The 24,706-nt window shown below is 45.6% G+C and overlaps 1 protein-coding gene across 4 annotated transcripts in view; it reads left to right on the top strand.

Moving 5' to 3' along the window:
* Positions 1-13,198: 13,198 nt before the first annotated feature.
* The window catches only part of LOC135896136 (uncharacterized), a 56,217-nt gene continuing 44,709 nt past the window's right edge, over positions 13,199-24,706 (top strand). For 3 of the 4 annotated variants that reach the window (XM_070540601.1, XM_065424496.2, XM_065424493.2), the window contains exons 1-3: positions 13,199-13,383; positions 13,551-13,767; positions 18,702-18,921. The gene's annotated coding sequence lies outside the window, so the exon portion shown is untranslated. The remainder of the gene's footprint in view (positions 13,384-13,550; positions 13,768-18,701; positions 18,922-24,706) is intronic. The other variant, XM_065424494.2, reaches the window with a different exon arrangement.

Below are 24,706 nucleotides of genomic sequence, written 5' to 3'. Positions count from 1 at the left end.
CCACCCAAATAAGTGCCCGGTGACGAATCTTATGCGGGCGAGCGAATTAGTCTTTATTTCTCGAAAGGACGCAGCTGTCCAGTGGGCCAATCAGACCAATGGGAGCATGTCTATGTATATAATGGTAAAGATGCGCTTTATTATGTCGCTTATAAAATACGCGATACCTTACCGTTCCTCATATGTCCGAACTGGAGTCATTATCTACGCTTGAATATTCTGTTAAACGGCATCGCAGCATTCGACTCTTTCATATTACCTGAAAACAGAACTATGAGGAAACTAAAAGTTACTTTCATAAAGATGCAGGTTATGCAAAAAAAAAAAATCTGTAGGACGCTTGGAGAGTCCATCAACGAAACGTGTTAGTGAAACCAAAGAAAAAAAAAGTGAGAGCAAAAACAAAAGTATGTCGCTAAATTTGTCCTGCTTTCGCTCCCTTTTTTCCTCCATTATTTTTTTTTCCACTGTAAATGATTCTGATCTAGCGCAAAAAATAAAGAATGCTTCCATACCGCCAAAGACGAACAGTCTCTTCCAATCGGGCTGGCTGGTTACACAAGTTTAGCAAAAACACCATGCCTAACTGTGTACCGGGCGATCGCATAAGGCAAAGATGAAGCAGCGGTCCCAACGTTTCCAAAGGAAACGCGACGCGTTTCTACGCTTTGCGCAAGACACGGCGAACTGGCCGCGGGAACGGCGTTGAATACTGAGCTTGCAAATGGGCCTCGGATTGTAAGACGGGATAAAACACCCATCTTCATTTTTGTTTTCTTTTTTAAAGCAAACGTTTTACTGTCCGCCAACTTGCGATTTCGCCGTGGCCGTCCTCCGAGGAGGCACATGACGTCACATCACGTTCCTCGTCATTGCGTTCCCCTCCACTCGCTACGCCAGCTGCGTCGCATGCCTGATAACATGTGGGAGGATTGAAAAGGAGAACAGTATAGCTCGACAGTATAGCTCCACATGCTGTCGGCATTTTTTTTTCGTTCTTTCTTTTTTTGCCGACTTGAGATGCCACTGCGAGCCTGCAAATAGTGGCAGGCTCTAATGTGATTTGAACATGCTGCCATGAGTAAAAATCCCCGGTGCTCTTTTTCTACACCACGACACCACGTCCGGCGTAAGATAGGGGAAAAGGGGCGGGGGCTCACGTTTTACAAGTGAGGGGTTGACATCAGCGGGAAAGCGTTCGTCCTACAGTGGACATAAAAAGTAGACGCATGATTGTTCATGGTTTCTTGAGCAGGAAGGTAAACTTGGTGCTTTCTGGAGAGCGGGGGAACTTCTTACGCGGTCCGTAATACGCTTTGCTAAAGTCCAGAAACGCTTGTCTCACAATCGTTATATATCTCGTTTAAATTCACTATACAGATTAAAGTTTGACAGCAGTATATCAACAACAGCGTGTCAACATTTACCTATGCATATTTATTACCGGTGCATTGCTTTATTCTGGAAAGGTAACGCAGAAATATTGTCGTTCGCATGATTCCCCAATAAAGAATGAAAGCGATAATTTAGTACTTCTTCCTAAAGCCAGTACATAACCTACATTCTTTAAACATTACCCACACGTCGCATAAAACAGACTCCATTTTGCTCATATATAAAATTGTGGATAATTATGGTACTCCCATGGGACCATTGAAACAAAGCCTTGTAAGAAGTGACTCTAAATAGGGAGAAAACGATGATTTATGCATTTCTAAACAACATTTTTTTCGCTCAGATATGTTAATCTGTTTCCGAACATCAGTCCAAGCATAAACATTTTCCCTCTAAATAAAACGCGGCGACTGATCTCATTCTGCCAGTGACCTCGTGCAAAGACTACCATAAATTTTTTAACACTTCTACTAACAGCTTCGCTGCTATACATATTTGTGTTACTTAAATTCTCCTCCAAATTGCCATAGTTGTATAAGGTCCTCGCAAAACCTTCGCATTGATTGTGTAGCTTCTTGGATTATTTACCGATCGAGAGCTCAGGAACACCCCGAACAACGAAAATGCTACTAGAAAGGCTTCCAATGTTGGCTTTGGATACCTTTCGACACCCGGATTTCTTTGGCTGTAAAAGCTCGTAAAATGAGTTCTTTCTTTATTCCTATTTATTGTAAGACGGCGCTTTCATCTAGCAAACAAAGCTGCGACCACAAGAACGACTGAATATCGTAGCCACGTAATTATTGTTGCTGCAGCTGAACACTGCCCACCTGGGAAACCGATAAGAAATAATTAAATCTTTTTTTTTCGCATCCATTGAGCATACAACTGTTTTTATATTGGTTAATGGTTTAGAAGATTTTCGATGACAGATCGTAACACCGTTTTGCACATAGCAAGAGTGTCCAATCATCCATTGTTTTCCGCAGAACCAGTTAACTTGGAGGATAACACCACTGATCACTTGGATAATAGTTTACGTAAGTACTCGTTCGAGCTACGGCACCAGTGGGGCATGACAGCAGCAAAGTAATGCTCGCTCTGTGGTAGACAGCTTGACATATCGCGCTTGATTCCATGCTCACCAACAATACAGAATGCTTACTGGGGTAGTGTAAATTAGTTTTTCTTGCTCTTGAGCTAGATTTCATCATTCGATTCGTCCTCCTTAAAGCTACCTAAATATCACATGGGTGCATTTTCGAACAAACATTATTCTTGTTTTACAGTAAAGACAAAGGGAAATCACAATACCATTTCCCTGATTATTTATTCGGTGATATTCTTTGGAGAGCTGTTTCCATGACAATGTGGATATCTTATTGCTTTAGTGAGGGGAAGCATCTGAATTTACCATACCTACATTAACGAATAATTGATTATTTGTGTCTTAGCCTAATTTGTACCTCATAATGCTGTAAATGAGAAATTCGTTCCCTTCGAAGGTTTCCGGGAAGAGTCTGTTATATTGGGACAGCCTCAAAGACGATGCTCGTGTAAACGGTATTGAGTAAACAGGGGAGAAACATCCCAACATATGCTCCTTTCTACCGGGAGATTCACCGCAATCAATTTTAGCGCTTTACGACGGCCATAATCAGTGATAGTTGCAGAAGTACCCGTAGGGCGCAGACGGCACTCTCCAGTGCAAGCGTCGTCTGCTGCGCCGTTCCCTTCAGAACGACGCACGCCCATTCCTAGTGCTTTCGCGCTGCATTTAAAAATGACGATGTCTGTACATACAGCGTGTATAGTGTACCAGTGTACGCAAGATGTTTTAGCTCGTTTGCTCGTTTTACAGGCAGGCACGATGAAGCAGAACTGGGCAGCGGGGTCATGTAATGCTATCCTTTATGAAAATTATCTACCAATTGAAATCCAGGGAAAAGAGGGGGAAAGCGGGAGATGGAAATACAAGGCGATGAGTAAAAAACGAGAACAAGGGGAAAGCAGGAGACAAAAGTTTTGAGAAATGGAGTCGTCTTCTTGCAGAAGGCAAGTCCACTTGTCGAAACGTTGGCTCCTGCTTTCCCCTCGTTCTCGTTTTTCTCAACGTCCAGCAATTGAGATAAGGATGCATACTTCCCACTTATGTCGCGTATCATCGCTCAAACGTCACGTTTTTTCTATAGGAGATTAGGAACCCACTCGTAGTATTTTATACTCAAAACAGTCCGACCTCAAGTTGTCTTCAGTCAATGTCACACGCACCGAAATTCTAGAGCGTGTAAAAAGCCTAATTTCACCTTCTGTCGATGTACAGCACCACCCGGAACAAATTTTTGAGACTGTAAAAGAAAAAATTGGAGGTCGCTTAAGCTTCACCTTCAAGAGTGGAACGCGACAGTGATTACGTCGAACCGCCAAGGGGTGTAAGACAATGGGCTACGGCGCAGCGACTACGCGCCCCGCATCGGACGCGGTTATCGTCGAGCAACGCAGCGTTCGGCGCGGCAACGAAATGTGCGCCTGAGCAAGCGACGCACGCCTGAGCCGTAGAAACAGCTCGTTTCTATGGCAACACCGCATTCACTAGAGGCACTTTTGTACCGCTTTGAAGCATAGAACTCGTGGCTGAGATGTAGCGTCTCCGTCTCACACTCCGGAGACCCTGGTTCGATTCCCACCCAGCCCATCTTGCAAGTTGTTTTTATTCATGAAGTGCCTGCTGGGATTTATCGCTCACGGCCAACGCCGCCGACACCGACGACACCGGCTTTTCTGCGATACGAGCTCCTTAACGCTCTCGCGTTAAAACTGGCTGTGGCTTAGCTAAGGTTAAGCCCAGGATGCGAAGCATACTAACTTTTATTTTTACGCGACAGCATTAAGGAGCTCGTGTCGCAGAAAAGCTGGTGTCGTCGGCGTCGGCTCAGGCGTGCGGCGCTTGCTAATGTGCACATTTCGTTGTCGCGCCGAACGCTGCGTTGCTCGACGCTCACCGCGTCCGATGCGGGGCGCGTAGTCGCTGCACCGTAGCAAAGCCACCTAGAAACAGTCTCTGTAGCACGCCGCAACCTTCGCTTCTCATTCCAACGAGCAGCTCTGCCTCCAGGACGCATCTCACCGCGTGAGTGTCTAGCAGAGGCAAGCGCAGCTGCTTATATACCGCCGCGACGCCGCGCGCGACGGCGCGAGTTGGAGCCCCGTTTCTCCTCTGTCGTGACGTCGCGGTGTCACGTGTTCAGCCTTGAAGGTGACGGCGCGAATTGGAGCCCCGTTTCTGCTCCGTCTTGACGTCACGGTGTCATCATCATCATCAGCCTGGTTACGCCCACTGCTGGGCAAAGGCCTCTCCCATACTTCTCGAACAACCCCGGTCACGTACTAATTGTGGCCATGCCGTCCCTGCAAACTTCTTAATCTCATCCGCCCACCTAACTTCCTGCCGCCCCCTGCTACGCTTCCCTTCCCTTGGAATCCAGTTCGTAACCCTTAATGGCCATCGGTTATCCTCCCTCCTCATTACATGTCCTGCCCATACCCATTTCTTGATTTCAACTTGTGTTCATACAGGATGTTGTGGCCAAGTACTGCACCAGGGTGGCCAATCCTGCTCTGGTGAGGGAGTGCGTTACCGGTTCTGGTCACCGGGATCATGCCACACTCCAGGCCTGTTTGTGCAACTTTACCAACAAGCGGATTTTTTTTTAATCCTGTGGAAAATTACCCGCACCGGGATTCGAACCACGGACCTCTTGCACGCGAGGCGGGTGTTCTACCTCAACGCCACCGCTGCGCTTTCTACGCCACTGCGCGGCGGTGTCGCCAAGGCGACACCGCCCCGCCTGAGGAGCTGGGTGGAGCTCTAGTAATATGCTTCGCATAAAAAAAATCGGGCCCTGACATTACGCTCTGGGTTGCCGAGGGAAATGAAGGCCATGTAGAGCAAACCTTACAGGCGGCTGTCGACGCGGTGCAGGAGTATCTACGTGACACGGGCCTCGAATGCTCCGCGGCCAAATCGGAGCTCCTGCTTTACAGACCCACGCGCAGGGGTCGCAAACCCAGGAGCTCCGATTCCGCAGCCGAGCACGCCGACAGAGAAATTAGAGCAGTCACATCTGACGGCGCCATCTTCCCGCATGTTCACAAAATTAGGGTACTGGGCTTGCACCTGTCGGCCAACAGCCACGACGGCGAAACCGTACGCAGACTAGAGCGTGCGGTCAATGAAACGATCCGGTTACTGATACGTATCACGAACAGACATAGCGGCATGAAAGAAAGCAATACGATCCGCCTGGTACAGGCGTTCGTAACCAGTCACATAAAGTACGTCGCCTCCTACCTCAAGTGGCAGGTGGCCGAACGAACTAAACTAGATCGCCTCATCCGCAAGGCGTACAAACGTGCCATAGGATTGCCGATCAATACCAGCACGGATAAATTTCTCGAACTGGGTTTACACAATACCCCCGACGAGATAATAGAAGCGCACAACGTCGCGCAGTACGAGCGTTTGTCAAAAAGCAGAACCGGACGACACATCCTCGAGACGCTGGGCATCAGCTACTACACACAGCAGGGCGAAAAGGTTCCGATACCCATACCGATTAGCGAGCGCATCGCCGTTTCACCGTTGCCCAAGAACATGCACTCGACGCATCACGCTGGCCGGCGCAACAGGCGCGCGCGAGATTTACAAAAGAAATACGGCAGCAACAGAGAAACTGTCTACGTAGATGCGGCCCGTTACGAGTGGGAACGTGGTTTCGCTGTCGCAATCACGGACCGTAGCGGAACTTGCGTCGCGAGCGCGATGATACGCACGGAAGAGACGGAGGCGGCCGAGGAAGCAGCGATAGCCCTCGCGGTGGCCACCACGGATGCCGAGGTAATAATAAGCGACTCGCAGGCAGCGATACGCAACTACGCTAGCGGCCGCATCTCCTGGGAAGGGGCCCGCATTCTCCAAATCCAACAGGGCAATATTTGCCGCAAAAACGACAGTTTCCTCGTATGGACCCCCGCCCACACGGACCCTCCGCTCCCGGCAAACGAGACGGCCCACGCCACGGCTCGAGGACTTACATGCCGAGCCGCGGCGCCCGCCGGCAATCCCGACGTCTCGCCCACCGCGAGAGCGATGCAGGAGTGGACGTTGGGAAGATCGCATGACCACTTTCAGAGACATCACGCAACACTACAGATTTAACAGATGTAAATACCCACCACCGCACGCCAAACTAAACAAGAAACAGGCGGTTGCCTGGAGGCAATTGCAGACACACACATAGCCTAACCCGGCGATCCTTCGCCTCTGCTACCCCGACATTTATCCGTCCGACGACTGTAAAGCGTGCGGAGCCAGAGCGACGCTGCAGCACATGCTGTGGGCATGCGCTGGTAGCCAGCAGCAGGAGTCCCCGACGAACGGGATAGAAATGGCAAAAGGATAGACAGTTGGGAGAGTTGGTACGGTAACATGATTTTGGCTTCTAGCGCGAAGTGAAACACGGACACAGAAAGGAGCAGACAGGACGAGCGCTAACTCTCAACTAAATTTTCATTGAAACGAAGAACCTATATATAGGTGATTGCAAAAAACCATAGCATAAGAACATGACAACGTAAAAAGCATCAGTTAAACATGTCAGTGGGTATGGAAGTCAAAGAACAAAAAAATTATTTCAGATTAGTACACGTATTGCGAAGGTACTGGAATTCGCAATCTGACAGAGACAACGAAGCGTGACTGACGCAAGTGTCTCCTAATCTTTCTATGTGGAAAGCCTCGATAATTTCCCTCGTGGTTTGGCATCTGTTTCTAGAAAGAATTTTCGTGTCTTCAAAGAAAGGTTTGCACCCACAATCGAAACAATAGGGAGTTTTAGAATAGCGGCCCCAATATTTTGGGGCCCCAAACAGCTTTGCGGGTGTTAGCGTTGGGGCACGCAGGAGTGAAGAGTTTTAGAATAGGGGTTTGCGTTTGCGGACAGCGTCTTGCGATGACAGCGCCACTACGGCGTCTAAGAAAAACGATTAAAAATAATTAAATAAAATATTTCATTTTATGATATGAATAGTAATTTTGACTTGCGTGTATTTGCGTTTAATTACAATTTAGAGGTTATTCTTTAAGCAGCAAACAATTAGTTGTGCTTAGTTTTGAGCAACAAAACCAACTTTACGTGCCTTCACCAGCCAAGCTTAGCCGTGTTAGGCCTACGAGCCATAAAATCCACACTCGAATTCGGAATCAGCGGCGTCTAATGAATCAATCTTCATAACATACGCTAGTTGAGAGAAAGCGATAACTGCAGTCACTTCTCCTAGCTTGCGAACTTCACGCGTTACCGCGAATCGAACACAATTTGGTGCTAGGTCAGAGCCGTCGGTTCGATGGGTGCCGCCATGTTTGTTGACGCAAAGCTTTTGGGAACGCTATTTGAGCTCCCGCTAAATCGGTGAAATAGCGTTCCCAACGCAAAACCCAAACGCAGTTTGCGTCTCGCGCATGCGCAGTGGCTTCGACGCTATTTCTTTGGGGCCCCAAAACGTTTGGGGCCCCTATTCTAAAACTCTCTAATGTGCAGCTAAATGTGATGCACTAGGGTTGTTTAGTGAATGTTTGTGTTCTTTTAGTCTAATGTTAATGCATCTACCACTCTGTCCAATGTAAGCTTTCCCACACTCGAGTGGAATCTGATAAACTACGCCCGTGTTGCAAGGCACTAAAGGGGACACATGTTTAACTCCGCAATCATCTTTTCTTTTTTTGCCTTCCTGTTCAAGTCTCCTATTTCTCAAAGGGCACATGTTAGCCAACTTTCATGGGGCCGAGAAAAACTGCAATTGATTTGCTTCAGAAATTTGGACTGGAGCGCCTCGCGTCGGGAGTTAAACATTCCAAGGGTCTGCACCTCAAAATATTTTTTAGTGCTAAGACACATAAGCCGGAAGTTCCCTTTCGAGCCATTATTTCTGAAAAAGAAACTTGGCAGTACGCAGTCTCAACCTTTTTACATAATGTATTGTCTTCAGTTCGTCTTAACGACCCCTTCCTGATAAGACATTCGGAAGAAATTGTGGCCTTTCTAACAGAAAATAATCCAGGTAAATGCTCAGCGATCAGTGTTGATGTTAAAGACCCTTTTTTTTCGCTTCCGCAATCGGAACTACTGTGTAGTGTTAAAGAAGCACTGACGCTCAACAATGATGAGTTCCGGTTTACTCAGGACTGTGGGATGCCTGTGGAATCTTTTCTAGAACTTTTGTTGTTTTACATAGGGAATACTGTTGTAAAATGGGGTAGTTCTATATATGTACGAAAATCGGGAGTTTTTATTGGTTCTAAAGTTGCGCCTGTTTTGAGTGACATTTATCTAAGTTGCGTTAATAGAAAACTACAAAACAATCTTAAGGAATTGGCCGTGCATTCGTTTAGATACGTAGACGACTATCTGGTGTTTTGGTCTCGCGATAACTACACCAACAAAGCTACGGATATTTTAAAGGTTTTTAGGGAATGTGGTGGGGGCCTAGGTTTCACGCTAGAGATTATTCAGGGCAACAAATTACAATTTCTAGATCTGTGCTTAAGGTTCCAAAATGAGCATGTCTGTTGGCATTATTCGCCTAGGGCCAAGAAGCCACTGCTAGAATTTTCTTCTTGCCATTCTAAACTTGTTAAACAGGGGATAGCTTGTTCAACTCTTAGGTCTGCCATTACTAAATAATGTCCGCACAATATGCAACAAAGTTTTTCACAACAGATAGAAAGGCTTGGAAAGGCTAGCTATCACGTGCATTTATTATCACTAACCTGCGAAAAACTTGTAAAATGGGTAAAAAGTCCTGGTAAGAAACAAGAAAAACATAAAAATCAAGCAAATTTTGCTGTAGTACCTTACGTACATAGATTATCCCATGGTTTAAGGAATGTGGCCAATAGGTATAACGTCAGTACCGTTTTCTCGGCCCCACGAAAGTTGGCTAACATGTGCCCTTTGATAAATAGGACACTTGAACAGGAAGGCAAAAAAAGAAAAGATGATTGCGGAGCTAAACATGTGTCCCCTTTAGTGCCTTGCAACACGGGCGTAGTTTATCAGATTCCACTCGAGTGTAGGAAAGCTTACATTGGACAGAGTAGTAGATGCATTAACATTAGACTAAAAGAACACAAACATTCACTAAACAACCCTAATGCATCACATTTAGCTGCACATTGTTTCGATTGTGGGTGCAAACCTTTCTTTGAAGACACGAAAATTCTTTTTAGATACAGATTCCAAACCAGGAGGGAAATTATCGAGGCTTTCCACATAAAAAGTTTAGGAGACACTTGCGTCAGTCACGCTTCATTGTCTCTGTTAGATTGCGAATTTCAGTACCTTCGCAATACGTGTACTAATCTGAAATATTTTTTTGTTCTTTGACTTCCATACCCACTGACATGTTTAACTGATGCTTTTTACATTGTCATGTTCTTATGCTACGGTTTTTGCAATCACCTATATATATGTTCTTCGTTTCAATAAAAATTTAGTTGAGAGTTAGCGGTCGTCCTGTCTGCTCCTTTCTGTGTCCGTGTTTCACTTCGCGCTAGAAGCCAAAATCATAGAAATGGCAGTCTCGAACGGAGGGGCGCGTTGGGAGGCGGCCCTACTCATCCACGACCTCGCCGATCAACTGTGGGCCATCCGGCACGCCGAGGAAGCCGCCCGAGTCCAAGGACTCGAGGCCGTCACCTAAGCTGGGGTGCTTATGGCCCCACCCCGCGCAAATCAACGGACATTTTCAATAAAGTTTTCACCAACACCACCGATGTAACGGTAAAGGAGACGTGAATCTGCTAAGATTACGTCGCCCCTGACTGGATTCCCGGATAAATGAGTTCCCGGTTCACCACGTCGCAAAGTGATGAAGAGTTCATTTGACACAACCCGTGCCTTTTCGAAGAGTAAAGTGCAACTGGTGGTCGTCCTCAACATATCACCATCAGTTGCTTCATTGCAGGCGCGCGCACAGACACACGCGCGCGCGCACACACACACACACACACACACACACACACACACACACACACACACACACACACACACACACACACACACACACACGCACACACACACACACGCACACGCACACGCGCACACACACACACACACACACACACACACACACACACTCATTGCTAGACACTTGCCATGCCTAAGAGAAGAATAAGCTGGCTCCTATCCTCCTCTTGCATTGCAGGTGAGCGAGAGCGCGTTATGTAAATCCTGCTACGGAACATAATTCTTGCCCTGGCGACGAGATGTCCCCATTCGAAACATTTGTCCCAGGGCTTACGTCGGCATACTCACGAATGCACTGCTTCATATTCGCTCTACACAAATTTCATAGCAGAGAGACGGAGCTTCAATGAGCGACGAAGGGTGTGTGTGGATATGAGTGTGAACGGCGTTGAATTTTGCCGAGTGTGAGTGGACGTAGGCATGCTAGTGGATGTGCGCTGGTGTGTGGGAAAGAACGCGATATGAGCGCGATTGGGTGCGAGGTAATGCGAATGAAATTGACTACGAACACTAGTGAGTACGGGTGGGCTTGGATGTTCGCGATTAGATGCTTAAGTCAGAGCAGACGAGTGTGAGTACACTTGGGTGTGAGTGATTACCTTGCCTTAGCAGTGCCCTCACCCTTGAGTATAAGTGAGTGCGTATCTTGCGTAAGTAACAGTGAGTACGTATGAATTAGCATATATCACCCTAATGTGCATGCCTATGTCTTGGAGACAATTATTGTCGCACCACTGTTGATAATTTCGTTATGCATCTCACTGGGAGCCTCATCCTTGCTTGAATTTTTGCTGAGTTGTGCTATACCTTAACTATGCGACAGCCACACCGCTACGACTGCCGAAATACGTCACGCGATTTATGCAGGCAGCATGGAGAGAGCTCAACTGACTGGATAGTAGTACCATCTTCAATACCTTCTCGCAGTGAGCCCGAAAAACGTTGGCGATATCGCATGGCAGTGGCCAATTAATTGGCACGCAACTTCCAGATGCTCTTTTTTGTATCCTGTTCCCAGGTCTTTTGGAAATCTTGCTTCTCCACACTAACTCAGAGCACATATTATCTTCTTACCATTTGTTTGTTGCACATGTTTTGTGTGTGGCGGATAGGTTTCACTCTTTGTTCAAATTATGAAATGTGCGCAACAACGTTTTGGGCTTCTGAAATTATCGATAAGCTGGGTTTGGCCCTGTGCGTAGTAATTGAACATAATTTGCTCATCCTTACTTGTAGCAGTGCGAAATCTGTAAAAAAAAATGGCTGTGGCTTAGCTAAGGTTAAGCCCAGGATGCGAAGCATACTAGCCTTTATTTTAACGTGACAGCGTTAAGGAGCTCGTGTCGCAGAAAAGCCGGTGTCGTCGGCGTCGGCTCAGGCGTGCGGCGCTTGCTCAGGCGCACATTTCGTTCTCGCGCCGAACGCTGCGTTGCTCGACGCTCACCGCGTCCGATGCGGGGCGTGGTAGGCCAGTGAATTTCTTTTTGCCCAGCCTTACTTTGCTAGCGGTAACAAGATTTTGATGGCAACAAGTCCTAGGTAGAAAAAATGAGCGCCTGCTTGTTGCACCGAATTACGAACATTTCCCGTTCCCTTGGAATGTTCGGTTTGTCCCACTCGGTAATGCGAAGTTTTCATTGCATTATTAGGATGTCGAATACCGCAACTTAATCTGTACATGAGTACTTGTAGGATCGCACCATCGACCCGTTGTGCATCATGTGGGGATATAGAATCACAGGACTATTTCCTCCTATTTGGTCAGAAAAATGGCTGTGGCTTAGGTAAGGTTAAGCCCAGGATGCGAAGCATACTAGCCTTTATTTTAGTTGTTGAACCACTGTTTAGCTTGGTGAACTGCTGTTGCTTGGCTATATTTGGTTCGGCTAGACGAAGAAACAACTCATGCGTTACTCTGCTTCGCCTTGGACGCCCCGCATTGGACGCGGTGAGCGTCGAGCAACGCAGCGTTCGGCGCGGCAACGAAATGTGCGCCTGAGCAAGCGACGCACGCCTGAGCCTTAGAAACAGCTCGTTTCTAAGGCAACACCGCATTCACTAGAGGCGCTTTTGTACCGCTTTGAAGCATCGTACTCGTGGCTCAGTGGTAGCGTCTCCGTCTCACTCTGCGGAGACCCTGGTTCGATTCCTACCCAGCCCATCTTGCAAGAGTTAAGCCAAAGCCACTTCTCCTCTGTCGTGACGTCACGGTGTCACGTGGTATTCAAGGCGACACCGCCGCGCCTGAGGAGCTGGGTTGAGCTCTCGTAATATGCTTCGCATAAAATATAATTCCGAAAGAAAGACCTATTTAGAACATCTCCTACCACGTGTGGGCCTCCTTTTCTAGGTGATTAGCGTTTTATCTTTTGGGGCAAGTACCTTTGGCTGAGCCCCAAAGGAAGTGTGTCAGATATTACACGAGTGCGTGATTGCGGCTGGGAGAATCTCATGTTAAGCACATTGTCTTCATTATTAACACTAAATCGCGTTATTTTAATACTATAGCATCTTCGCCATAATTCCGAAGACCACTATTGAAAAAACGGAAACAGAAAATAATTTACATTTCTTTTCACTGAAATATGAATTGCACACATGAATAAATTACCAGAAAACAAAAAGTTCATATTATGTTCCGCTGAGAACAATGGCCAAACCCCCCCTCGCGTGTACGTGACGAAATTTGAAGGAAGAAGAAGAAGCCGCAGCAGCTCTCGAGCACTGGCTCGTGCCAGCACGCGACGCGGTAACCGACGAGGACCCCGTTTCAGGAAGCAGGAACCTCGGCTGTGCTCGGCTGTGCCGACTCGTGGATCGAACGGCTGTTGTCCCTGGTTCCTGCTGGCCTCGACTGAGCGACCGTTTCGTTGACCTGCAGTGGTGTTTTGGCTGAGTATCGGTTAGTTTCAGGTGTCTCCAAAACCGTTTTTTAGTTCCTCGTTGATTGGTATTCCTTGCGTCAAACCGTCTTGAGCTGATGTCGACCAGTTCTACTGCCCAGGCGCGATCCGCCTGGTCGGCATCCCTGCCACCTACGGAATTGCCCATGGATTTATTTTTTCGCAGTGGCGTCAGCGCCGTTCCTGTGGCGCTTGTGCCTACCAATGGAGGTTCCACCAGGACCATGAATCCACAGGCTGTCCAGAAGGCACTTAAGGGCACGTCCAACCTCTTCCAGACCATCACTGATGTGCGAGCGTTCGGACGAGCGTTCCAGACCGTGCTAGCGTTCCAGACCTGTGCTGAAGACCTGTTGAAATGCATTTCATTCGCTTCTACCCGGGTGAGTGCTTTTATTCCGCCTCACCTTGCGTGCACCAAGGGTCTTTTACGGGGCAGACTCCCGATTAGGTCCTACTGAAACCCTGGACAAGCTATCCGCAGCAGGCGTCATTGCTATCTACCGTTGCAATCGACTGGCAAATAACGATAGGGTTCCGACAGAATCTGTTATTGCAACGTTTGTGGGCACATCATGTCTATGTGAAATAAACGTGTGGCCTCTCTTGTTCCGTGTAGAGCCGCTTGCGTCACGTCCAATCCAGTGGAAGAATTGTTGGAGATTTGGGCACAGCGCAGGAGGATGTGGGTCTAGCTCGCGTTGCCGCACCTGTTGGAGGGTCATTTTTCAAGTGAATGCTCTACTCAGTCTCAAAAGTTCTGCCTCTGTGGGGGAGAACCGCCAGCACACTATTCGAACTGCTCAGCTCGCGCTCAACAAATACAAATTCTTGCAATAATCAACCGCCGTTGCTGCTCTCGAAGAGATGCAATTTCGGTTATCAAAGACAGGGCCTTCGCATACTCTGGTGTTACAGCGCGCAACACTCCAATCATGGATCTTAATCTCTCAGAAGCAATTGACTCTGCGGTGGAAAAAGCAATGGCTAAAGCTATGGATAAATTGATATCCAGTCTCTGATTCCTTAGCGCAAGTCATTTCCAGTCACATGATGCAAATAATGCAGACCACTAAGACAGCAATGCAGTGCCCAGTATCTAACGCCACACCTCGAATGCCCAGCAACGAGGTAGAGACGCCTTCCACAGTTGCAGAATATTCCACAGACACCACATCGCTAGTCCAACAACGCGAGGATGAGCCCTCTTATTCAGAAACTGTTAGTGTTACAGATATGCAACTTTACACTCGAGCTCCCAAACGCATGGGGTCCCCAATTTCAGAAAGTATGAAACCAAAATCAAAAGGAGTCAACCAACTCCTGTGCTTACAGAAAGTATTCTAAAGGCGCGTTGCCGCTGCGGTGCGTTCAACACCATTGGACAGTTGAAAGTGCTGCAGTGGAACTGTCGTTCTACATTTTCAACTTTACCAAATTTAACTTGCCTATCTATTCAATTCAATCCAGATATCTTACTTCTTCAAAAAACGTGGCTTTCACCAGAGAAAAATTTTCATTTAAAAGGTTTTCGGTCTGTCCGATTAGATCGAGACTCGCGAGGTGGAGGATTAATGATACTTGTTTCTAGTAAAATTTGTCACTAGGCGTCACTATCACTATCCGCGTTATTCCTTTCACTATCCTTTTTTAAATTGTAAATGCTTATTTCCCCACCGCTGTTCAAAGTACACGTCAACAAAACAGGGCATGTAATGTTTGCTAGAGGACCCTTTCGTTCAGTGTTAAATTTGACATTTTGTAGCGCTGGCATCAAGGTTTTGTCGTGGGTAGTGGTTGACTCAACAAGCAACAGCGATCATCTTCCTGTGTCATTTCAAAATCAATTGTCCAATAACATCTTTAGAATACCAGACATGCACATTTGTGCACCATACAAAATTTAAGACTTTCTTGCGTTCTGCCGTTTCGAAACTTGCCAATGCCAATGATAAGGAAATCGCTTCAATCATTTGCTCAATGCTAGGGGACTCCCGGAAGCAAGCTGAATTTGTCATCCCTTCGGCTAAAGGCGCCGCTTGTCCATGGTGGAATAATGAGTGTATGCGGGACCATAGAAGAAGAAACGCCGCTTGGAAAATGCTTCTGCATAATCAGTGCACGACAAATTGGAAAAATTATCAGTTTCACGCTGCTGTATATAAGCGTCCTGTTAATCGAGCCAAAGAGGAATACGACATTAGACATTGTGATTATCTATCTAATTAAAAACTAAGCGTGATTTATTTGCAATCCTTCGTGCTAGGAAGGTGCTACCAATGCCCTTAACATTAGACCCAATTGATTTGACCCCGCAGGAACTGAGGGTCACCAAGAAGAGATTGCAGAAGGCTTAGAAAATCTATTGACGGCCAGGCTTCCGGCTATTCACTCTACATTAGATGCTTGGGATGGCTTCACTCCAGTATCCTTAGCTGAATTATTTGAGACTGCACTATGTTTACCGAATTCAGCCCCTGTAACTGATGGTGTCACAAATGCAATGTTAAAACTATTGTTACAGGAATCGCCTAATGTTTTTTAAACCTGGTGAATTATTCAATTAAATATGCTTGGATTCCGTTGCACTGGAAGCTCGCGAAAGTAATATTGATACTTAAGAAATAAGAAGGAAGGTATCTATTGAAGAACATTAGGCCAATTGCGCTTACATCAAACGGAGTAACATTCATTGATAGGCTTCTTCGCCGTCGTATCATGCAATTTAATAATGATAATTCCATTTTTTGTCCTTGTCAGATTGGTTTCAGAGCCGGCTGCTCCATCTGGCATGCCCACGTCGACTTAGAAAAGCCGAATACAACTCGCTCGACGTCATAAATAATACGCTGCCTTAGTGACGCTTGATATCGCTAAAGCATACGACACTGTGGCGCGCACTGTATTGATCAATCGGTTAACTTCCTGTGGTGTTCCTGGGTGTATAATACTAGTGTGCGTAAAGTCATTCTTAGGTGATAGAGAATTCTATTGCGACGAAAGTGCCGTTTGTTCTTCCAAGCACAAACAAACGAGAGGCGTACCGCAAGGCTCAGTTCTTTCCCCGGTGCTTTTTAATATTCTCATGAGCGCACTACCTTGTCATCAAGAAATAACTACTTATATTATGCCGACGATATTCCGTTTTTCGCATCTGCAAACGCCATCCACACGCTATACCAACGACTGCAAACTTACCTTAATGCTTTCGAGAGGTGGTTAGATGTTACTCACTTCACAGTCAGTGCCAGCAAATGTGCTGTTCTCGCTTTCCGATACGTGACGTAGTGCACATTTTATTGTCTTACCACCTCCAAGACATACCGCAGGTGGAATCTGCTAAATACCTCGGAATTATTTATAACGCCTCTCTCAACTGGCGCTCACACATAGATCATGTGACTGGGAAAGGTACCCGTGCAATTGGCATATTGCGTAGGCTGAGCAGTCGTCGAATAGGATTGAGAAGAGATACACTTCTAATGATATATCGTATGTACGTTCGCCCTGTATTAGAATTTGGTTGCGTGCTCTTCTCTGGAGCTCCAGCCAACATGTCCCGTCCTCTAATCCTCTTAGAAAGAGAAGCATTACGTCTGTGTTTAGGTCTTCCTAACTTTGTTGCATATTCTATTCCTTATCTAGAATCCCGTGTTCCTCCACTTTCGTGCAGGTACCGGCTTTTGAAGGTGCAGACGTTCTTAAGGATTTATGAATCACCGCTGCGTCATCACGAAACAATCTTTATTACACAACCTGCATTGTTTTTCGGTGTCATCTGGCCGCAACTACATACTCCGCAAATTATATTCGTGCAAAAATTCCTTGACTCTTTGGGCGTGCGCATATGCGATGTACTTCCTATTCCCGACAGAGCTGTTGCAACGGATATTATATTCGATGACATTTTTCCTAATAATGCAAAACTACTTCCACACCGTATTCTAGACGGTATATTACAAGATCATCTGAAAAACCTTCAAACAAACATTGTAATTGCTACAGGTGCTTCACAATGTGAAGAAAAGGCAGGTGCAGGAATATTTTCCCCGAATCTCGATTGGACATTTTCTCTTCGGTGCCAGATTTCATACCGATCTTTTTAGCCGAATTCATGGCCCTGGTGCTGGCATTACGCAAATTAGGACCATCAATTATGTCAGCCGTGATAGTCACTGATTCGTTATCATTGAGCTCATCCCTTACTGCTTCTAGTGATTCTCGCGTGATGAGGACATTTCATTCATTGGTACCTGGTTACTTGAGAAGCGTGCGTTTGATTTGGGTGCCTGGCCATAAAGGACTAATCATAAACGAAATTGCAGACTCTCTAGCCGAGGCATCGATAAGTGGCCCGATTCTTCTTTGCTGCCCTTTGATTGCTTATGTTACTGTTACTAGATTTCGCAGGAGTGTCATACAGACAGTATCAGGTGCCGCAATTACTAACTCAGTGGATTACGGACATCTCCTACACCCTTGGAAGAGAGATTTTTGCCGAACACGGAAAATTGAAGTGTCCATCACGAAGCTGCGCTGCCGTATACCTGCAGTGAACTTCGACCTCCACAAGTCTGGTGTGGTCCCCTCACCATTATGCTCATTCCGTGGCGAAGCGGAGACAATAGACCATTTCTTGTTGTCTTATAAGAAAAGGACTACTTAAAATCGCGCTTCGCTCTATTGCTCTAACTTTATCAGTGCCGGTGATCCTGCCTTTTGGAGCCTCCATTATTGGGTTCAGCCACAGAAACGGTCGCTCGGCAATCCAAAATTGCCTCATTGAAGCCAGTCGATTTCCGTGTTAAATTGGTCGTTCTCCCTCCCAACCACAGCTTTCTTTTATTTCTTGTGTAATATTAGTTATTATTAATATTTCATACCTGGTTTTCTTCTGATTATTTCCTTTTTTCTCCGAACACAAAACGTTTACTTTTAAACTCCAATGCTCAAATTGTTAACTCCCTTGTTATTATTTTTATGCACCTAATTTAACCACCCAATTCTTGGCCAAGCCCCCACTGTGGGTATGCGCCACGGCCACTTAGGACAACAACAACAGCCGCAGCAGCTCGTCCGGAGGCGGCTCCGAGCCGTCGTTTTGGATTGCCGAGCGACAGCGTTCATTGCGGCTTCTGTCACTTGGCCAGGTTTTGGGTGATATTAGGCTTTACTAATCTTATTTGTTGAGCTCTAACTGATTCTAACGCCAGCTTCATCCTAGACTGATGTCCATCAACTCCCCCGGTAGGGGTTTTTCCCCATGTGCGGTCTCTATTCCAACGGATGAATTAACTCTATATTTGTTCATCCGCAGTGGTGTCAGCAGCATGCCGGCGGCTTTGGTTCCTTCAAATGGAAGCTTGATACGTCTGACCAACCCCCAGGCGATCCAGAAATCTCTGCATGCTGCTACCTCTTCATACGAGACCATCACGGAAGTGAGGCCGTTTGGCCGCTGAGGTATCGTGTGTCGATCGCCAGACCAGTCCTGTGTCGCGGATCTGCTAAAGTGCTCATCATTCGCATCAATACCGGTGAGTACCTTCATCGCTGCTCACCTCGCTTGCAATAAGGGAATAGTTAGAGGTGTGGATGCTGATCTTTCTCCCGCTGAAACACTAGAGAGATTGTCTGGGACTGGAGTAATTGCTGTTTACCGATGCAATCCAGTGGTAGGCAATAAGCGGGTCCCAAAAGAATCGGTGATCGCAACTTTTGCTGGAACTTCGTGCCCATCAGAACTAAAGGTGTGGCCCCTTGTGCCCTGAGTTGAACCCCTGGCGTCGCGTCCGATTCAATGCCCTAATTGCAGGCGATACAGCCATAGTATGGTACGATGTAAATCAAGGTAACCTTGTTGCGCATATGGGGAAGAACACGCTCAAAGTGGTTGTAGTGCCCAAGAACAGCGATAGTGTCTCTGTGATGGAAATCATCCAGCCAATTATTCAAACTGTTCTCTTAGGGCTCAATAATTACAGGTGATTGAAATAATTGATCCACGACGCTGCTCAAGGATGAAGACCATAAACATTGTGAAAGAAAGGGCACCTGCCTATGCGGGGAAACTAGGCAGACAATCTTACCACGGATCTGTCACTTACTGCAACCATAGACGCCGCTGTGGAAAAGGCAGTTACAAAAGCTATGGAAAGGTTGGCAATGAGTCTTGGTGAATGTATCTCACAAGCCGTTTCTATTCATTTATTTCATTTGATGAAACTACCTGCGCAGCTCCTGTAACAACGCAAACAGTATAAACAGGAATAATGATATTGGACTTTCAACTCCCTCTTCCACGGGCCCTACAACTTGTAATATGATTAATACAGATTTTGGAGATGACACAGGTGGAACAAAATGCTCGAGCATATAAAAGAACCATGTCTTCTATTAATGAAGACTCCTCCAACGGTCCCCACTCAATAGTAAGGAAAAGTCAGTCCAGTGTTGTGCTAACGGAAAACATTCTGCAGAAGGCAGTTTCGACTGCGGCACTTTCCAAAAAAATCGGATCACGAAATGTCCTTCAGTGGAACAGCCGCTCTTTATATTTCGCTTCAGTAGATTCAACTTCTCTAACTTCTCAACTTAATCCTGATTTAAATATGTTACAAGAAACGTGGCTAAATCCTGAGAAATCTTTTCAAATAATATTCTACAGATCATTTCGATTAGACCGTCCTCCAAGAGATGGCGGATTAGTTACATTTATCTCATTATAAGTTCGCCATAATGCTAAAATTTCATTTCAACTTTCTACTCCAGAGTATAAAATCCTAGCGATAGAGCTGGTTCTCCCGGGATATTGTCCCTTTACCGTAGGTAATGCATATTTTCCACCTGGCGTACAGGACACTAGCACACTGGATAGTGTTATTAACTCTTGTGGACGTGACATTGTAATCACAGGCGATTTCAATTGTCACCATATCTCATTGTGTTTAAGAACAAATTTGTGCGGCACCCGATTGTGGAACTTGTCGTTGGACAATCGTATAACGTGTGTAAACTCCGGATCTATTACGTTTGTGAGAGGCCGATCTTACTCTTCACTAGATCTTACATTCTGTGGCCCGACGTCCTGTAACATTTATGAGTGACCAGGTTCGAACTTTCATAAATTACAACATCTAAAAAAATGCTTACGAAATGTTCCTTCATCTCTGTCTGATGCGCCTACACAATAAAAAACCACGATTACCTGTTCCGCTTTGGAAAGTTCTCAAAAAGAAGGCTCAATTTGCGATTATATTGGATAAAAGAAATTCTTACAGTCCTTGGTGAAATGAATAATGCACTCGAAACTACAGAAAGAGAAAAGCTGCTTGGAAAAAGGTATTGCATAACCAAAGAGCCATAAATTGGAGTGACTATAAATTTTTTTCGAGCTGTCTTTAAACATACGATTTCTAAAGCCGAATTTTGATTTCTCCTCTAACAATAAAAATAAGCATGCATTCTTCCGTTTTCTCCGTGGTAGAAAAGATCTTCCGCGTCAAACTAATATTGACTCTATACTCTTAACTAGCGATGAAATGAAACAATCACTAGAAGAAATCGCGAAGGGATTAGAAATTAGATTTTCTTCTTTCTTGTCAAGTTGTTCCCGCTTACGAAGCGCATCAGATGATTTTACAGAAATCTCCATGTTAGAATTGGCTGAAATCGCGGAGCGACTTCCTGATTCAACTCCCGGCGTGGATGGGGTAACATCTACTATGATGAGAATTTTATTTAAGGAAGCTTCTGATGACCTTTTAGCTATTGTAAATTACTTAATTCGGTTCTCATGGATTCCGTCTGCGTGAAAAATTGCTAAAATCATCCCTATTCTTAAATATCATGGGGAAGGATATACAGCCGATAACATTAGGCCAATTGCGCTAAATTCAAGTTGGATTGAATTAATTGAAAGAATTCTATATGTCCTTATTATTAAATTTATACAGAACAAAGACTTGCTTAGCCCCAGCCAAATTGGTTTCCGACCATCACGTTCAATTTGGCATGCTCACATGGACTTAGAAAGTATAATAAAATTAGCACGGCGACAGAGGCAAATAGGTGCTCTTGTGACATTAGACATTTGCAAATGCTACGACTGCGTAGAAAACTTAATTTTGTTAGATATATTGCGAAATCTAGAAGATTCCAAATTATTTTTCAGACTGGATTAGTGAATTTTTAAAGAGAAGAACATTTTACTGCCGTCTAAGAGGCGTTTCCTCGGGTATAAATAATTAATCACGAGGCGTTCCTCAAGGCGCTGTCACTTCACCATTATCATTTAATATTCTGATGTGTTCCATTCCTGTTCATCAAAATGTACAAACATGCGTATACGCGGACGACATTTCTTTCTTCGCATCAGAGAGTGATAATCACTCTCTATATTATTGACTACAGAACGACCTCAACGCCATAGAAATCTGCTTAAACAAAATACGCCTTTCACTCAGCGTTAGAAAATGTTCGATGTTGGTTTTCCCTCTTAGCACTCTCGTTAACATATCGATATCCGAATGCCTCGAGACTATACCTCAAGTGGAGTCGGTGAAATATTTAGGTGCAGTATACGATGGTTCCCTCAGCTGGTTCGGCCATATTGACCAGATAGTTAAAAAAGGAGTGAGAGCAGTTGGTATGCTACGATATCTGTGCAACAGTCAGTCCGAAATGCGGAGAGATCCACTTTTAATGATATAAAAAATGTATGTGTGGCCCATTTTAGAATTTGGATGTGTTTTATTTTCTGGTGCTCCAGCTTATAAATTACGTCCCCTTGTTCTACTTTAGCGGGAAGCCCTTTGACTGTGTTGCGGAATACCGAAATGTGTTGCCAATAGTATACTTCACCAAGAAGTCAGGTTGTCCTCACTATTTTGTAGATTGGTTTACTGACGATGCAAACAGTCTTAAAATTGCATGAATCACACTATTACAAGATTGGATTACATATTCATTTCCCAGCCTGCACTTTTCTTCGGAGTATGCTGACATCGTTTTGAGACACCACAGGTGGTCTTCGTACAAACATTGATCAATCCTTTAAATGTACGTCTCTGGAAGGTACCAACTTTTTGTGATGTGCGAGAGAACCTACAAGTTATATATGATCACATCTACCCAAATAATACAAAACTTCACTCGTATATAAACGGCTTATTACAGGACCACTTATTGAGTTTATAAGTACGGTCGTTTTGACAGACGCCTCACAATGTGCAGGAAAATCTGCAATTGGTGTTTTCTCTCCCGCTCTAGACTGGTCATTTGCAATCAGGATTCCGGACTTCTTTACCGTACTTTTGGCGGAACTTCTAGCTGTAGTTCTAGCCTTACGCAAACTAAGTTCGTCAATATCGGCGGTAGTAATAATAACAGATTCTTTATCCTTATGTTCCTCGCTCACAGCAAACGGTGTCACTGACCTTTTACGTACATTTCATTTTCTAGTGCCTGCCCACATCAATTTAATTAGATTGCTTTGTGTGCCTGGACATGAAGGATTAGTCATGAACGAAATAGCTGACAGTCTCGCGAGAGCAGCTCTCAGTGGCCCTGTATTACCATTACTTCCTACAATAGCTTACTTAACGACTACTAGATTCCGGAGATATTCAATAATTCAAGACATTTTGAACCAACTGCGGCTAAATTTTTAGAATATCGAAACCTCCTGTTCCCTTGGCCCAAAATTTCCTTTCACACCAGAAAAACTGTTGTCATGTTTACCCAATTACGTTGTCAAATAGCAAAACTAAACTTCTATCATCACAGGGCTGGTCTGGTGCCCTCCCATCTGTGCCCAGTCTGTGGAGAAGATGAAACAACAGATCACTTTTTCATATTCGGCCGCCGTTTTAGTTCTTTAGGAAAAAATATTCTAGAATCAATATTCACAAAGCTTGGTTCACAAGTTAGCTTTACCAATTTTAGTATTTAATAAGGATCGCCTAATTTCATCCTAATCTTGGCCAATCACCCACAGTGTTTGTGCGCCATCGCGTAAGGAATACCATACCATACCATACCATTGAGCCATTGTGGCCGTTGGAAAACCCTGGCGTCTGAAGGTGGTGATAACTACGGAGTGTTGTTGCGCCTGGAAACCAGAGCCTCGGGTTCTCCTCACTTCTTGTAGGCAGGTGACGTGGCACGACCCTTGGCCTACAGTCGGGCCGCCGTCCAGGTGCAGCCAGTCCGTAAGCACAGGAGCGTGGAGCAATCTCTCCTCGAGAGACCGTTCGCTGGGCGCGTCTGGGGAGCATTGTCACTATCCACTCGGCGGCCCGGGTACATGGTAGCGAGTAGGCACCATAGCCAATATCAACTGTTATCTGCGGTCGCTGCCGCTAAGGTAGCTTGTAGTTTGTAGGTAGGTAGTTTGTGAGCCCCTGCTACAATGCTTGCCTGCTTGCTCCAGACGGCCACCTGTCGGCTTATGCACATGGTGGAGTCTAGTAGCCCCCATTCTCACTCTTCCTCTATCCACTTTCACTTCCCACTCCCTCTCTCTTGGCGATTCTTCACGTGCTCCCTCATCATCATCATCATCATCAGCAGCAGCAGCAGCATCATCATCATCATCAGCCTGGTTACGCCCACTGCAGCGCAAAGGCCTCTCCCATAATTCTCCAACAACACCGGTCATGTACAAATTGTGGCCATGCCGTCCCTGCAAACTACTTAATCTCATCCGCCCACCTAACTTTCTGCCGCCCCCTGCTACGCTTCTCTTCCCTTGGAATCCAGTCCGTAACCCTTATCCTTGGAATCCAGTCCGTAACCCTATACATGTCCTGCCTATGCCCATTTCTTTTTCTTGATTTCAACTAAGATGTCATTAACTCGCGTTTGTTCCCTCACCCAATCTGCTCTTTTCTTATCCCTTAACGTTTCACCTATCATTCTTCTTTCCATAGCTCGTTGCGTCGTCCTCAATTTGAGCAGAACCCTTTTCGTAAGCCTCCAGGTTTCTGCCCCGTAGGTGAGTACTGGTAAGACACAGCTATTGTACACTTTCCTCTTGAGGGATAATGGCAACCTGCTGTTCATGATCTGAGAATGCCTGCCAAACGCACCTCAACCCATTCTTATTCTTCTGATCATTTCCGTCTCATGATCCGGTTCCGCAGTCACGACCTGCCCTAAGTAGATGTATTCCCTTACGACTTCCAGTGCCTCGCTGCCTATTGTAAATTGCTGTTCTCTTCCGAGACTGTTAAACATTACTTTAGTTTTCTGCAGATTAATTTTTAGACCCACTCTTCTGCTTTGCCTCTCGAGGTCAGTGAGCATGCATTGCAGTTGGTC

This window comes from Dermacentor albipictus, chromosome 6 (assembly GCF_038994185.2).
Source record: "Dermacentor albipictus isolate Rhodes 1998 colony chromosome 6, USDA_Dalb.pri_finalv2, whole genome shotgun sequence".
In the NCBI taxonomy this organism is placed as follows: domain Eukaryota; kingdom Metazoa; phylum Arthropoda; class Arachnida; order Ixodida; family Ixodidae; genus Dermacentor; species Dermacentor albipictus.
Note: the sequence above shows the minus strand (reverse complement) of the source record. Positions and strands in the feature narration are given on the sequence as shown.